The sequence below is a fragment of the Gavialis gangeticus genome, unplaced genomic scaffold, assembly GCF_001723915.1.
Source record: "Gavialis gangeticus isolate Ggan-Ray unplaced genomic scaffold, GavGan_comp1, whole genome shotgun sequence".
In the NCBI taxonomy this organism is placed as follows: Eukaryota; Metazoa; Chordata; order Crocodylia; family Gavialidae; genus Gavialis; species Gavialis gangeticus.
In genome coordinates, this window is record NW_017729031.1 from 102319650 (window position 1) to 102336211 (window position 16562).

Sequence of the window (16562 nt, forward strand, 5' to 3'; positions counted from 1 at the left end):
GTGTGGTTTGGCCCTGCATCCCTGGATTGGATCCTGTGTTCCCAGATCCTGCTTTGTACTGCCTGAATTAAGCCAATTCACCTGTCCCTGTCCTGTACACCTGATCTAGCATGCAGAGCTATCTAGCTTGTAGGGCTTCCCCCGGTCTAGAAATTTGACAGCAGGGAAGTGGCAATTAATACTACCACTGCTTCCCTGATGCCAAATTTTTTGACCTGGGGGGAGCCCTACAAGCTAGATAGCATGGGGGTGCCCTACCAGGTCTGGGGGCCAAATCTGGCCCAGAGACTGGGGGGGTTGAGCACCCCTGCTTTAGCCAAAGATTAATTTGGTAAAGCATTAGCCCTTGAGGCGGTGTTTCCCAGAAAGGGAAGGAGCGTGAGAGGTGGTGGAGATGAGCAAGCCATTCCTGATCATCTCTACAGAAGCTGCTAACACTTCTGACAGAAAAAACGGTAACTTATTGCTGTTCATAGTAGGTCATTTCCCCATCCAAAAAAAAAAAAAAAGGAAGAAAGAAATCCCAGGGTGAAGTGTCATGGCAAGTAGCCATTTTCTGCTGAGCCAATTCATTTGCAATTCTCATTAATCTGGGCTGACCTTTGTTCAAATTTCTACCATAAACGTATTCAAAACAATGCAGACGTTTGACTTTGTTTTGGGCAATGTTACTCTAATGTGGCTTTTTCTGCATAGCTCTCTCTTTTATGGTAATCAAATGTACTGCCAACTTTTCCCTTGCTATGTACACCAGCGAAGGGAACCAGATGCTTCTTGTTTTCCTCTGAAATGTATCTGAATGTTGTTTTTGTTTAGTGTTTCGGAGGCTTGGCTAAAAGACAGCGTTTCATAAATCTGGCCCTTGTTGCACCCTGTTTCCCAACTTACTAATAGTTTTGGCTGCAGCACCCATCTTGATTTGAAGTCTTTCCTCAGCCTCATATAAATGAGGCCATTGCAAAAACAGGCCTATTTAATTCATCTCATGTGTCTAGTAGAGTCTTCATTCACAATCAGCCATCCTAATTTTTAAAGGGGAAGGGGAGTGAGCTGGAGCTGAGCGACAGCTTCATTTTCCCCACCTCAGCCAATTATTGGCTGATGAGCAAACTTCTTTGAAAGGCCTTAATTTTGTTTCTAACACTGACAGTGTGAGGAGGAAGCCATAAAATGAGGGCAGACGTTAGAGTGTACTTCAAGCCTGGACTGTTGGAAAAGAACATACTTGTATCCAGCAGAGCTAATAAATTGAGCAATTAGTCAATCCACATTGGGAAAGCGTCTTAATATGCTAAGGGCCAAAATTTCCAAAGCTTTGTACACTGATGAGTCCAAATGCAGCCAGGCCCCCAGCCTCCTTCAAATTTGCAGATGAGCCAGTGAGCAGGTATTGCACGTGCACACCCTTACTGCCCAGGTGGATGCTAGTTTGCACATGCAGATCTGGGTTTAGCCAGGTTTAGTTGCAGGTGCTCAGCATTGTACAGGATTAAGCTCAGTCTCTGTGCTTCTCACCTATCCCACCTGTCTAATGTGATAGTGCAACCCACTTCTGTGAAGCTCTTTGGGTTGGATTCTGACCTTAGATACAGTAGAAGCTAGACCATGCATACCCGGGTGATTCACAGCCTATTTAATTTGTTCTGGGTTGAGAATTAAGAATGAAGTACCCAGCTGTCTACTGCGGTTCCTCTACTCAGCTGGAGCTCATCGGTGGCCCTGCATAGCTGATCAGAGAAGCCAGGGCACTTCAAAATAAATGCTGCAGCAGCCAGCTGGAGCACCTCAGCAGGCCCTTGGAGCTATTTGCTGTGGCTCTATGTACCCCCCGTTATGTCACAACCCCCCATCTTGGTAGTAAGGAGCCTCATTCTTCAAAGTATGTGTATCCAACCATGTAGGCTGTGCCAAGAGCAAGGGATGGTACAGACGTGTCACAGCTTTAGCTGTAGCCTTTTGCCTTACAAACAACACATGTCCTCAACCCCTTTCCTCTTCTTCCTTCCCCCCAGGGGGTGATACTTTGTCTGCTCATAGCAATAGGAGGTTATTGTCCACCCCTCTGCTAGGTCTGCTACCCTGGCTAATGAATAGAAGAACGGACTCCTCCCACTTCCTGCCTGCAGGAATCAGAAAGGGAGGGGCAGATGGTTCAGACCCAAAGTCTAAGTAGCTCTTGGAGGGAGATGTGGGAAATTCCTACTCTGTCTTGCATGGAGCATAGTCTTAGACAGAGTCTAGTCACTTGGCCTGTGTGAATGGAAAATGCTAAGTATTGTTTTATTTAGGACAGAACACTCTATATAGGGTATCAGAGTGCTGTTTAAGCAATACTGGTGAACTATTAATAATCAACCAGCAATTAACAAAGAATCCTAGATATGGTTATTCTCCCCATTTGATCGTCCTCATGCTCATCTTACTTGAGTGGCTCTCTCTCTTATATGAGTAGCCTCAGTTTTTCTTTTTTTAATCTTCTCCCCCAATAACAAGGTGACGTTGTCCTCCAGTCCAGTGATGGCCAGGCCTGAGGTGAAGGCATGGGACAGGAGATCTGGGTTCCATTTCCAGGTCTACTCAGATCTTTTGGGGTGACCTGAGGCAAGTTACTAACTCTCATCCTTCTGTTTCCCATCTGTATAATGAAGTTAATAATATTCCCTCTCACCCACTCTTTGTCTGGCTTGTCTGTCTAAATGTTATGTTCTTCATGGTAGAGACTGTTTCTTATTATGTTTCCATTCAGTACCTAATTCATTTAGGGCCTCCATGCAGCAGTGTAAGAAAAATAAGCCACCTTGAAGAAAAATCGTCATAAGTGCTTACATGATTTGGGCGCTTTTGACAATTTTATCCTTCCCTTCCATACATCTGTGTCTATTTTTATAATTTCATCTCTGCTTTCAGCTCCTTCTCTTTCTTTTGCTTTTTTTCCCCCTTCCACTCTTTTCTCCCTCCCCAACCTTCATGCCTTAAAATCTTTTCATCGCCCCTTTTTTGCTTTTGGATCTGATTGGGCTTTATTTCTTCTCCTGTGCCAGATTTATATGAGTTGTCAAGAACTCCAGCCATTTGTCTCTTGCTGATGACAGACTTGCCTTTTTCCCCCAAATCAGATTCATTGCTGTTCTTGAGGTCCTTTTTAATATTTTAATGTTGAGACTATAAATTTCATTTTCTTTAAGCTTCAATCCCTCTGTAGGACTTTCAGATGTATGATGTGCTCCCTGCTTCCCCCACAGTATGATTTGCAGCTATTCTCATGCACTGTTCTGCAGTGGATTTGTTCAGTGCATAAGACTATGGGGAAAGGGGGGTGAATTCCACAAACCATTACTGATAAATTTAGTTTTCCATAAGCTCAGACAATTTTTCAAAACTTGACAGGGATTGACGGTTTTTCTTCAAAGCCATGATTTGCTGGTGACTTGTTGTGCTTTTTATTAAAATGCTATCATGAAGTGCTTAAAAAGGTTGGCTTTAGAGATCCCTAACTTCCTTCTTTAATAAATGCATTGGAGGCTTACATTTTTTCCCTCTGATGTGTCAGCTGGGGACTCTCTCTCCATCTCAAATGTACAAAGAGTCTGCTTAAATCATCCTTATTTCCCCCCGAGGTAGAGAGACTTTTGCTTTTTGAAACTTTTTTTTCACACCATAAGTTAATAAAGCTTCTCCACTGAAAAGGAGGGAAGTGACATTGTGCTCAGGATTTCATGGAAGAATGCTGGATTATAGCTGAGGTATAAAGGGCTTCCCAGCTCTGTTAAGCACATTGAATGTCTTTCTAAAATGTGGTTTTGAAATTCATTTGGCAGTCACTGTCCTTGAAGGGTACTAAAAGGGATCATCACCTCTGCTCAGCATTGCTCAAATATTGCATTGGGATGTCTCCTGAAAACCTTTTCCACAGTCTAGAGACTGATGCTAAAGTAATGAACCCCATCATGAGTTGTCAGCAGGAACTGAACTTGGGACCTGGTACACAGGCCTCTGCAGATTAAAAGCCAGGTATAACTCCATTCACTTGGAGCAACAGGAGGTATCTACTCCAGATGGGACGCAACATGCTTCATCAGCATGTTACCTGCACTCTGCCTGATGGAGGCTCTGAGATTCACAGGCATTCAAATCCCTGTACAGGCTACCACTTTGTAATGACTTCCACCTTGGGCCCGAGCAGGATGTAACATAGCATCTTCAAGATTAAATGCACAGGTTTCTTTCACTTGCACTAAAAGAATAATCCTATTTGATGACAGTAATTATTAGCTCTTACCCTTATATGAACTTCCCATTAGACAGGGGGACAACACAATGCATTTAGCCAGCAGGCAACTCATGCTCTGTGTTTTTTTGCAAGACCATGACAAGCACAGCTTTCACTATTTGAGAAGTATCTAGTGTTTTCTGGGCCATTCCAGAATATGGAAAATGGCACTACTTGGGAGTTGTGGTGGCTTGGATATGTTTTTAGTTACATCATCACATGTAACAAAAGTAGAGCTAAGTACCAGCAATAATGCATAGTTGAGCATTGTTGCAGAGTCTCTAGTGTGTACTGCTATAGGTCCAGAAACATACATTTGAACCTTGCTCCAGGCTCCTTTTGAAGGCTCTCCCCTACAATCCCTACCATTGACCCAGCTGTAAATGGCTGGGGATTCAAAGGTAGCTCAATAAGTTACAGTACTTGCTTATGCTGTTCGATATAGAACCTGGTATGAATTGTCCATGCTACCAGATGGTTGGCATGGCTTGGGTGGACTTTTCATGTTGACCTATCAAACATTACTCAAACAGTGTTTCTCATCCATAGATCTCAATCTATACTTGTGTGCCTAAGTATCTCCACTGGGAAAATGCAAATAGAGAACAAATGCGTCTTGTCCAAAGTCACCCATCAGGAAAGCAATAAAATTAGAACTAACTAGAACTCAGGTCTTCTAACTTTTGCCTTCATTGCAAATAGGAGTGTGCTTTGAGATCTGCTGAGGAGCCTATACTTCGGGATGGGTCATCAGCAGAATTTTTTTTTGTGGATTCCTCAAAAAATTATTATAGACTCCCAAGAGATAAGTGTCATAACACTGGTAACAGATATTTGGACATCTGCACATCACAGTATCGAAGAATGGAAATGGCTGAACATGCAAATGATGACAAACCAGCTATACTGCCAGTACAGCTATATCTATACTTCCTCCCTGCTGCTGAGCTTGGCACCACTGCTGAGAAAAATGCCCTGCCCACTTGCTCCCACTCCATGAGTACCCATGCCAAGCAATTACTGTGTATGCTCAACATCCCACTTAGCCATTTACACTAATTGCTGGTCTTAAGTGCACACAGAGTGGCAGTGAGGGGGCTTAGCTTGTTTCCTATCAGCAGTCCTAGGCTCAGTTGGAAGGCAGTAGAGACATGGCCTTGGAGACGCAATACAAAATTGTCAGCGACATCCAGGATGGATGCAGGTTATGGACCATTGGGAAATGTTTCACTAAAGCAGGTGTCAAACTGGACTGGTTCACAGGTCAGATGAACCCACCCTGTATATCCTCCCCCACCAACAGGCTGGATCAAATGCCCAGTTGGTCTGGGACTGTGCCCGACATGGTGGCCAGTCCAGGAGGTAAGCTGCATGTGGCTCCCCACTACAGCTAGTCTGGGGATGGTGCTGTGTACAGTGCAGGTCCTGGACCCGCTGGAGTGGACTCTGTGTGCAGCACATGTCCTGGACTGGTGATAGCAGGCACTACATACAGCTCGTGTCCCCAGTCAGCTAGAGCAGGTACTGCTTGCAGCACAGTCCAGAACCAGCTGGAGTGGGCACTGTGGGCACTAGATTGAGCATATGGGGAGGGTCCTGGGCTGGCCCTGTGCAGGTGCTGAATGCAGCAGGCTCTGCAAATAAGGCTGGTCCAGTGCATGTCACAAGATCCAGGGCTAGCACTGAGGGCTGGTTGATGTAACTGCACAGGCCAGATCTGAGCCATGGGCCTTATCTTTAAATCCCCTCCACTGTAGGAAGAGTTAGCAATTTAGTTCAAAACAATTAGCTCATTCTTGGTCATCCTGCAGTTTGGTTCATGTCAGAGAACTGTAAAGATGCAGTACAGTGTTTAGAGTTTAGGGTTGGGTTTTTTTTTGCAGTCTCAAGTGGTTGAATCACAACTTTGTCATGAGAGCTAGAGGGGAAGTATTTGTCCTTAGTTTGTTAAGACTGTTACTTTTCTATTAAATATCTTTAGTCATGGTAAAGTTGTTGCCTTAAATGATTTGCTGTGTATAATGAGTACTAATGTTACATTATACAGTATCTATATGCAGCAAACATTGCAGGTCCATCTGTTTCAGTGAGAAGTTTTCACTGGACTTGAATGGAGGCAAAAATTAATCCCCAGAGTCACAATCTGAAATCACAAAAGGGCCCAGTTAGGATGCATCCAAATGACAAAAAGCAAGTTCAGTTAATCTGATGATTTTAATGTTTTCATAGCTGTGCTATCGGGTTATGTTGCAGTCTGAGTTTTCTATGGCTCTGGTTACATGAAGATAAAAGGTGTGTGCTTTTTTATCAGATTAGCTAATATGTTTTAATTAATAACTTGTCTAGACAAGGATGCAGTGGCACATTGATTGAAGGTATAGGCTCAGCAATCTTTTTTGGCTAGAGTGCCAAAAACACCCCAACCTCAGTCCATATCTCAACTTGGCATGCTAGGGGCAGATGGCAGGAGAGCTGCAAATGAAGTTAATAATATTCCCTCTCACCCACTCTTTGTCTGGCTCGTCTGTCTAAATGTTATGTTCTTCATAACATTTGATCCCTGTTGCTGGCAGTAGGTGCATGTGCGCCTCTGGGCGGATGGTGAAGGAGAGGCAGGGCAACCCCTTCCCCACCATGTACCCTGAGGCACGCATGCAGTCACCGTTGGCCACAAAGCCACGCCAGGGCTCTGGATCCCAGTGTACTGGTTGCAGCCTCCCAACATAGCTGAGGCAGAAAAAGCTCCTCGTTTAGGGTGGCTGAAGCTGAAAAATTGCATCTGTATGAAACAGGGTTGTGCTTTTACTGCTAACATGTATTTTGCTCAGGTGTCTGGAGCAGGCTGTGACAAAAGCACTGTTTAGTTAGTATAGTCTGAATCCATACTATTAACATTAACATAGCTGTACCATCAAAGCATTCCCTGGGCAGACCTGGCCACCACAGCAAGTGTCCTTAATCCACAGCAGAGAAGCAGCCACTCTGAAGAAGAGGGGTAACAAAATATCTACAGAGCATTTATGCCTCACTCCAACCCCAGAAAAGGACCTAGGTGATGTATAGGTCTCAGGCTGGTCCCTTGCACAGGAGCAAATATTATTATTCCTGTGCTGTCACCATACTCTATTATGGGCAAAACTCAGTCCTGAAAGAAAGGGTTGACTTGCAATTGCTTTTCTTTTTCTTGAAGAATTTGGCTGGCTATATCTGAAGGCCTGCACCACAGCAGGGTGAATTATTGAAGTGACAATGAAAAGTTTTCAAACTTTGACCTTGTGTTTCCCTGCATTGTGTGTCCAAGGCCAGACAGACACTCAGGCTTTCTGATGGTTTAATTTCCTTAATAATTTTATGATATTATTACACATAAAATAAAACCTTGCATGGAACTATAAGGCTCATGGCTATAAAGTGTGCTTAGCAATTTTGTGAAGGGTATATGACCATATATACCAGTACTTTATGGTGCTGATCCTCAGACACAGCAGGGCTGCACACAGCCAGGATTGAAGGGAGAAAGCAGGAGATGGAACAAAAATATGTGCGCCATCTATGTGCTCTCACAGCTCCCCCAGGCTGTCAGTGAGTGGTCTGGTCCCTGCTGCAACTTAGAGCAGCCTCAAGTCCACAGGGCCCTTTACAGAGATATCAGAGTAGCTATAACCAGAGCAATCTCACTCCTGGGTGTATATACATGCTTTAAGGCTAGAGCTTCTGAAATGAAAGAGAGGGGAAGGGTAGAACATGATTGGGGAGGGGAAGAAAAGTTGTTAACTCTTGTGTAGGCTGTAGAGCCTATGCAGGAAGTAGTTGTGAGCTTTTCCTCCTCTTCTGAACCAGCCTGAGCATCCCCATGATGAGTCAAGCCAGTTCCAGGGCCCCACAGGCTGCAGCAAGGGGTAACATACTTTTTTTCTCTGGTGGAAAAGAATAAAGATTTGGCCTGTGATTTGGGGTTTAATAGGTAAAGGAAACCATTCCCAACAAGCTCCTCCATGTGTGAATAAAGCAGCTGGGGATGGGTAAACTAGGTTTGCCTCATTTTAATCCCATGTGAGCATCATGACTAGGGACAGAAGTTACACATAAACCCAGGGCCTGTACCGGTGGGGCCCAAAGCGGGGCACAGGCTGGCAGGGTCTGTGGAGCCGGCTCAGCTGCACCAGCAGGGAGAGCTGGCCCAGTTCCATAGAGCACCTGCTGGCTGGGACCCTGCACTTCTGCCACCCTGCTCTGGGCCCCGCTGGTACTGGCCCTGGGACACCGGTGCAGGCCCCATGCTCCCACTGGCTCCCGCACCCACTCACTCCCAGTGCCCCCCAGCCCCGTGGTAGAGGCAGGGGCCAGCACACAGCCCTGACCCCCTGCTTGCCAACAGGGAAGAAGCTAGTGCTGAGTGTGGGGAAAAGTGGCCCCTTGCTCGCCCTGTGGCCGGCACCCCATGCTGCAGCTGCTCGCAGCCTGCATGGGGTTGCCTGTGCCTGCTCTGGACAGCCCTGTGCGGGCTGCAAGTAGCTGCAGCAGGGAGCGCTGGCCATGGGGCGGGGGAGGGGCCACTTTTCCCTGCACTGGGAAGGAGCAGGGAAGGAGCCCGGGGAAAAGCTGAGTATGTGTGTGTGGGGGGGATGGCCCCTCACCCACCCTGTGGCTGGCGCTCCCTGCTGCAGCTGCTTGCAGCCTGCCTGTCTGAAGCAGGCATAGGCAGCCCCATGTGGGCTGTGAGTGGCTGCAGCATGGGGTGCCAGCCACAGGGCGGGGGAGGTGCTGCTCCCCTCCCCTCCACCATACTAAGCCTTTCCCCAGGCCACCTTTCCCTGGGCTCCTTCCCTACCCGGGCAGCCATGTGGTCCCAGGCCAGAGGCCCCGACTGGGACTTCCGGCTGGGGGGGTGGGGCCAGGCAGGCCCTGCTGTTGTGGGGTCCTACTGCCCTTAATTCCTGTCATTTTTGACAGGAACCAAGGGCAGATAAATATTAATTTTTTTAATTTTTTAGGGGCCCTGCAGGCCGGATAGAATGGCCTCACAGGCTGGATCCAGCCCGCGGGCCATATTTTGCCCACCCCTGCCTTAGACTAACCTGCAAAAACTGAACTGATTCAGCCTTGGGCTTTTTGACTGTCTGTACTTAGCCCATATGCTTCCAAATTTGGAAAGGATTGTTGTTCCCTGAGAGAGGGCTTTTGAAAAGCGAGAAGAAAGCACAAAGAAGAAAAAGCATAATGGACTGGTGACTAGGCTGGGACCAAGGTGTCTCTGGTTCTTGCCCCAGCCTGGACTTACAGCGTATAATGTTGGGTATCTCTTTCCTCTCTCACCTGTTTTGGCCGGAAATTCTTTGAGAAAGAGATTCATTATGATGCTTGAACCATAACTAGGACAACAGGGTTCTGGACTTATTTGGACCTTCTAGGTGCTAATGTCATGTGAACAGTTCTTTTAAAGAATTCATCTAGTATCCTTTTCACCACTAAGATTGCCAGCTATTCTCATCAGTCTCTTCTGTCTCAGGTGCTCTCAGCTTTCTCTGTTCAAGCATTGCCTTGCCATACATGATGCAGGATGAATTAGAGTAGCATGCATATGATGTCTTATAACAGCTTGACATGGTCAGTGCCCATCTTGTTAATGAGAAGGGTGCTCACATTTTTCAGATGCCTATCATCTGTCTCAGGTTATGTGCAAACAATTTGCCTCTGATAGAAAGAGAGCAGATGTAATATTAGAGTCTTGGCACAGTAAGGCTGAAATGATGTGGGTGCCCAAAATTAAGCGTCAGATCTTAGGCACCTATGCAAGTGGCTTGATTTTTCTAAGGTGTTGAGTTATATCTCTCAGTGAGATCAGTGGGAGCTGATGGGTTCTGCATCCTTGAAAACCAGGCTCCATAGGCCTCTAAATGTGGTTTCAGTGGTAACTTTAGGCAACTGAGTTATACAGTTTAAGTCTAAGTTCCTAATGCAGTATTGGTTCAGGTCTGACATAAGAAAACACATCCCCCTATGTCAGCTTCCTTTTTTGGCTTGCCCACACTAATGTAGGGGCTGAAATGCTCTTATTACTGAGATGAAAACAAACAACAAACCTGGCAGATCAAGGGATGGCTGTACATAAATGGGTAGCCTATGAAAAAGGCTGTGTTGGGAGGGGTGGGGAGTATCAATTACAGGGAGGAGGGATAGGAAAAAAAGGCTACTGGGGATAAAAGGGGGCAGCTTTGTTTTTGGATGTTAAACAAGTCTTGTTTTCTTACACAGCCTGTTAAGCAGTCAACAAGATCAGAGACTTAACCCAAGCAGGCAGCATAAAAGGAACCCCCTTCTCCCCCCGACCCATATGGGAATGATTAGCCAGGTGCTAAAAGACGACTCCAAGGATACACATGAAAGCGTCAGTAAGCTAAAAGTTGCAGCCTGCTTAAAAAAAATAGCAACTGAAATTACAGTTGAATACCACAGGAGTTATATGGCCTTGCTGTGCTCAATGGCCTTGTCTATACTGGGGAAAAATAGTCTAAGACTTCCCTGGTAAGAACCACTGGCGTATTTGCACAGAAGATGACTAGATGGGAGCCCTTGTGCGGACAGGAGTAAGACAGCTGCCAGTATGAGGTGTTTATTATTGTGGCAGCATCTAGAAATGTCTCACGGAGATGAAGGCCTCATTGCGCTTGGCACCGTACACGCAGTGCAGAGTGTCTGCTCATATGTGTAGCTCAAGAAGCTCATGGTCTAGTTTTATCTGACAAAATGCTGAGCACCACGAACCTGGTCTAGCAAAGCAGTTGAGCATGTGCTTAACTTGAAGGCATGCAAATGAAGTGTTCCCAGCAGAGCTATTCAGGTACTTAAAGCTAAGCAAGCATGTAAGTGCTGTGCTGTGCTAGGGCTGGAGCGCTTAGCAATTTGCAGGTGAGCAGACAGACAGATTGCATGAGAGTGATGTTGCAGTTCAGGGTTAGGAGCACTGTTGATCCCTCCTGCAGTGCTTTGCTGAGAGCACCTTCCCTGTAATTCTCCTAGGCCTGAGCATCTATGATGGTTGTATTATACCAGTTGATGGTGGTGATAGGCATGTGTTATACCAGTTGATGGTGGTGTTTCATGGAAATTTTCTAGATTTCAAAATGTTCTAATAAGAACAGAAACAAAATCTTTTGGATGTTTTCACAAAACATGAATGATTGAATGGCTCAAAATGGTGAAGACTCAGCTTCATGTCTCTGTTCTGCCAGGTTCAGAGCTAGTTATTTTAATCCAGACTTGGCAGGGACTTGAGTCTGGGTTTTCTATCTTCCTAACCACCTGGGAGAGGCATGTGTTCCCAAAATCCTTCCCAGTAGAATTGGCTACATCTCCATGGAATACTTCAGCTTGGATGAAATAACATATTTAACTAAGTAGAAATTCCCACCAGTTCTGCAGCATCACTTTGTGTATTATCTCTGTCAACCCCAGTGCTTCCTATCAGAGTTGATATCTATGATTCTTCCTTCCTGCTGTGTTAGTCTGAAGTCAGTCAGAAGACAAGGCAGATATGCACCTTTATAGACTAACTAAGATCTATATAGAGAGCACAAGCTTTTGTGAACCCACATTCACTTCATCTTTCTTCTGTGACCAGCAGTGAATACTGTGACTCAAAACAGTTTCCTGAAAATAAAGTATTCTTTATCTTATGGAAAAAAGCAAGGCAAAGGTTAAGTGGAGAGGCTTTCAAAGCAGTCTCTACCCTTGCCTATCTTATCAAAAGATCAGATTGACAAGTGTATTTAAATGCCTGGCTTCCACTGAAATCAATAGGAGGTAAGCACCTAAATACTTTTTTTTTTAGATTTGGGCTTAGAGGCCTATATTACCTCACCCCCCTGACCTCAAGTGTCTTCTCACTAACAGTCTATGCCTTAGTACCCCTGTGCCCATACTTAAGGGACTTCCCTCAACAAATCTTTGTTCCTTCCTTCATGTGTCTCCTGAACATGGCTACCCCAGTTGGGTGGTTCAGCAGGGTGTCTGGGTAGAACTTCAAAGCAGATCCCTCTGCGTTGTCCCACTCCCTGAAGGGTTTGCCAGGAGAGGTATCAGGAGCCACCTCTCCTTCACAGGTGGATTTCCTAGTGAATTAATTAACACTACCAATGGAAGTAGAAAGCACAGTGACCTGGTCAAGTTAGAGGCAGCTCCAAATCCATCATGTTAGGGACAGGGTAAAAACACAGACATGTGGTGGGGCAAGTTATAAATTAGGTGGTCTCAGTCACAGAAGGAGTCACTGTTGACTCCTGTGAGGGGGTCCTTTCCAAACATAAAGGCAGGATAAGAGCACCAGGTCCTTCTGGGACTAGCAGATCATGAAGACCAGTATAGCTGGCAAGAGCAAAAGTGGTTAGCTGAGGCACACAAGGAGAAGCTTTGTCTGTCTGTTTCTTAAGCATACAGCTGGCCTATGAGGCTAGGGACAGATGTTACACACAAACTGGTTTAAGTGATCAGCAACTGGTTTAAACCTGTAACAGAACAAAAGTTCAGCACACAAAAACCAGTTCCAAGATGGCGAAAATCGGTTCAAGATAAACCTAGTCGAATGTAGTATCAGACTTAACTGATTGAGGTCAAACTGGTTTATGAAATTTCTGTCCCAGCCCCCCTCCTGATTTAAGTTAAGTCAGAGGCTCCCAGCATGCTCTGCAGCCCTGGGCTGGGCTGTGCTGTCTGCTCCAGTGGAGAGGGCTGGCCCCACACCTCTGCTCCCTAGCCAGAGCAGGGGTGGGGGCACGGCCAGATGCCAGCCAGCATGGTCCCTTGAGGTGAAGGGAGCAGGGAGGGAGTTTATTCCTCCTTCAGCCCAGGCCACCGCCTCCGCTGCTCACCCCCAGCCAGGCAGACCCCATCTGGGGTCCCTCGGAGGGGGAGGGGGATGGGGGAGGGAGCCTGATGGGGCAGCAGCCCCTGTCATGGTGTCCCAGGGAGCGCAAGCCTCTTCCCAGTGGGGGGGCTGCACTGCAGGTTGGAGCAGGGTGGGCAGAGCTGCCACAGCCTGCACAGGGCAAGTGGCAGTGGTGGTGGCACTAGGGAGGGTTTGGGGAGCTATGGCCACCCCAAAATTCAGCTTAGCCCCCATAACCACTCCTCCTAGCTCAGCCACCATCTCTTGTCCTGTGCAGGCTGTGGCAGCTCTGCCCACCCTGCTCCCACCCGCAGTGCAGCTCCACCCCCAAACAGCCTTGTACTCCCCAGGAGACCATGCTGCCCTGTCAGGGTCCCTCTCCTCCTACTGCATTTCTGTAATCAGAAGTGAACATCTACTCATTTGTTTGCAGGTTCAATCTACATAGGTTAAACTAACCTGCAAAGATTGATGTAATTCAGGCTCTGATGGCACTTGTACATGAGAAGGGGTTTAGTTCCCCTAAACTGAAACAGTGAGTTTTTAATTTTGTGGGTTTTTAATTGTGACCCACCGTTTCAATTTAACGGCTTCTGTCACATTAACAGAACAGTAACAGGCAAGCCTGAACTTCTGCGAGCACGCGAGGCTTTCAGCTCCCTGTGCACTGTCCCTGCCACCTTCTCCAGCTGCCAGACATGATGTACACGTGCACAATTGCTTTTCTTCACGACAGGACAATTTGTCCCAATCTAACTAAAATACATTGGGGGTGGTCTAAGTTGCCACCCTCAAATACATTTTTACACACAGAAAAATCGTGCATGTGTACACGGTGACGCCATTACATTAGACAAATGATAATTTCTTGTCACTTTTTCTCACCTGTACGAGGCCCCACCATCATGTGTACAAGCACCCAGGCTTTTTAGCCTAGATGCCAAAGACAGGCCAGGGTTACTGGGTGAGAGAGCCATAAGGGCTAAACACTTTCTGTGAGAGCATGACTTAGTTTAACTCCAATTAACTGGCAGCCAGTTAACCAGAGACAAGTAGTCTGTCTACTCCACATGGGTTTATGATTTTGATTCATTTTAGGCTGTGCCTTGGGTAATAGCTCCTGCTTGCCTAAGGTACACAACTCCGTGCTGGCCCCCAGAATAAATCACGTGCAAACATCCAGCTTAGCACATGCCAACAGGTTAGCTAATTCAGTTCTTTAACAGTCTTTTGTAAATTTAAGGTATGTCCACACAGCAAAATGGGAGCGTGGTTATAGCACATGTTAGAGAACCTGTATCAGCTCATACAGCTAACAGCAGCAGTGCACAGACCAGCAACTAGAATATGCACCCTCTGTCTGGAGGGTTTATACATTAATTACCAGCATGTGCCAAAACCCAGGCAGCTGCATCTTCACTATTAACCAGCACAAGTATGCAGGTGCGTGCAAAAACCACCCTTCCATTTGGCTTTGCTGATGTACCCTTAGGCAATATGGGGTAAAAGAAATAGCCCATCCACCTGCATCCCAGCTATATTAATGCTCCTTCTTTTGCCCTACAGACAGGACTCTGACTGCAGTAGTAGTCACGGCTTTGGGGGTAATCTGTGGTGTAATAGCCAGTGGAGAGACAGTGTATTTGCTTAATTCATTTGGATGTTTGATAACAGTGCCTGGGTGACAAGAAACTAATTAAAAATCAGAAAGAGACAAGATCTTAAGAGAGCAAGTGAATGAGCAGTGAGGAGCTATAGGTTGCTTTACGTGCACCTGCCAGCAATTAATTAATTATGAATTCATTCATTAGTTCAGACCCTGAGTTTTCTCCTCCTCTTCTCACTACCATTCCCCCAGTCCCTTGGAAAACAAGGTTTTTATTTAAAAATGCCTTGTTAGAATGAAATTCAAAGCAATCTTAAAAAAGCAAAGGAAAAAAGACCATGTTAGATTGTAATCAGTTCTCGAGGATGTTCTGGAGCAGCTGGATCCCAGTCTCAGAGCAATCTGAATATGGGGAAATCTGTTTCATTAGAATGTTAAGCCTTTGATTACTCTTGTATCACATTAAAATGTCACCTGCAGCTGCTGTTAGCATGCAGCAATGGCAGAGGTTTCCCAGAGTGTAGGAGCAATGGAAAAATTTCTTGGTTTCAAAATTCCCTCTTGGTCTTCCCTGCTTCCTCCCATCCCCCCAAGAAAAAAAATGTTACAAAAAAGTAAACCTGAGCCCAGCTCCTGGTGAAAATGAAAAGATTTCAGTTTTATGAAGTGGATGCTTGCCTCCCTGTGGAGCCTAGACAGTCGGTGTCCCCATCTATTAGACTGTGAACACAGCTGCTTTACCTCCCATTTTTCTATTACCTGCTTTTTGCTCTCCACTTCAGCGGAGGAATGTCTTTAGCACAAGTGATTTATAGACTGTGTTATGGCAGGACAGGTCTGACACTGATTGAGTCGCTTATCTCCCTTCTATGTCCTGCTCGATGACAGTCTCTCCCTCAGGTATCAATCAGCGCATCAGTTCTTTATTCCTAGGTGAGGGAAGAGCTGTCAGGGTTGCATTCTGACTGTCATCTTCATCTAATCTGCCAGCTGCCCTTCATTGCTGAAAGAGGCTTTTTAACACACATGCAGGGCCAATACTTTGAACATTGTGAGACTTCAGCAAAATTTCATTTGCTTTGGAAGTGGCTGGGTCTGATTGGCCGTAATTTGCAAGGCTATCCATAAGTAAACAGGCATTTTTCTCTCTGCTGCTCAGCCCTGCTTTTCCCTGTCACTGTAATGACTGCAATCTTCGACCTAACTTGGCAATTCAGTGCCTGATGTAGGCAAAACAAGTGTGATGTCATTATTGCAGTGACATGCTGATGGTTTCTTGTATGCATGCATGTATCTTGGAACAAACAAACCTAGCAGGATGATCAAAATGCCACCAGTAAAATGGCCAGTGTTTTGTGCCATTGAAAAGGGAGGCAAGGAAAAATGGCCTATGCCAGAGTCTGGTTTTCAGATCAGTCCCAGTTGCAAAGAAATTTTTCTTTTCACTCTACTGGCAAATTAAAAAGAAGAGTGAGGCTGAAGGAGTTAGGGAGAAGGTGGGGTAGGGGGGATGTGCTGGCACCAATGGCTGGGGTTTAAGACAAACTGCATGTGTTTGGGTCTTTCCCTGTATCAAAGAAACAGGTAGAACTCTGGGGTGTTATTCAAAAAAGATGATCTCTGCAAGACCATGAAAAGTTACAGAATCTAGTGGTCAGGTCCAGCAGAGGCAAGTGCGGGAAGTTTTGTAAAACAGCACTTTGCTGGCTTGTATGAGAGGGAGCTAGTCTACACTGCAATAGTCACCTGGGCTGAAACCATCTTTAGTTACTGTAGTGACCTAATTGTGATGAGACACACAA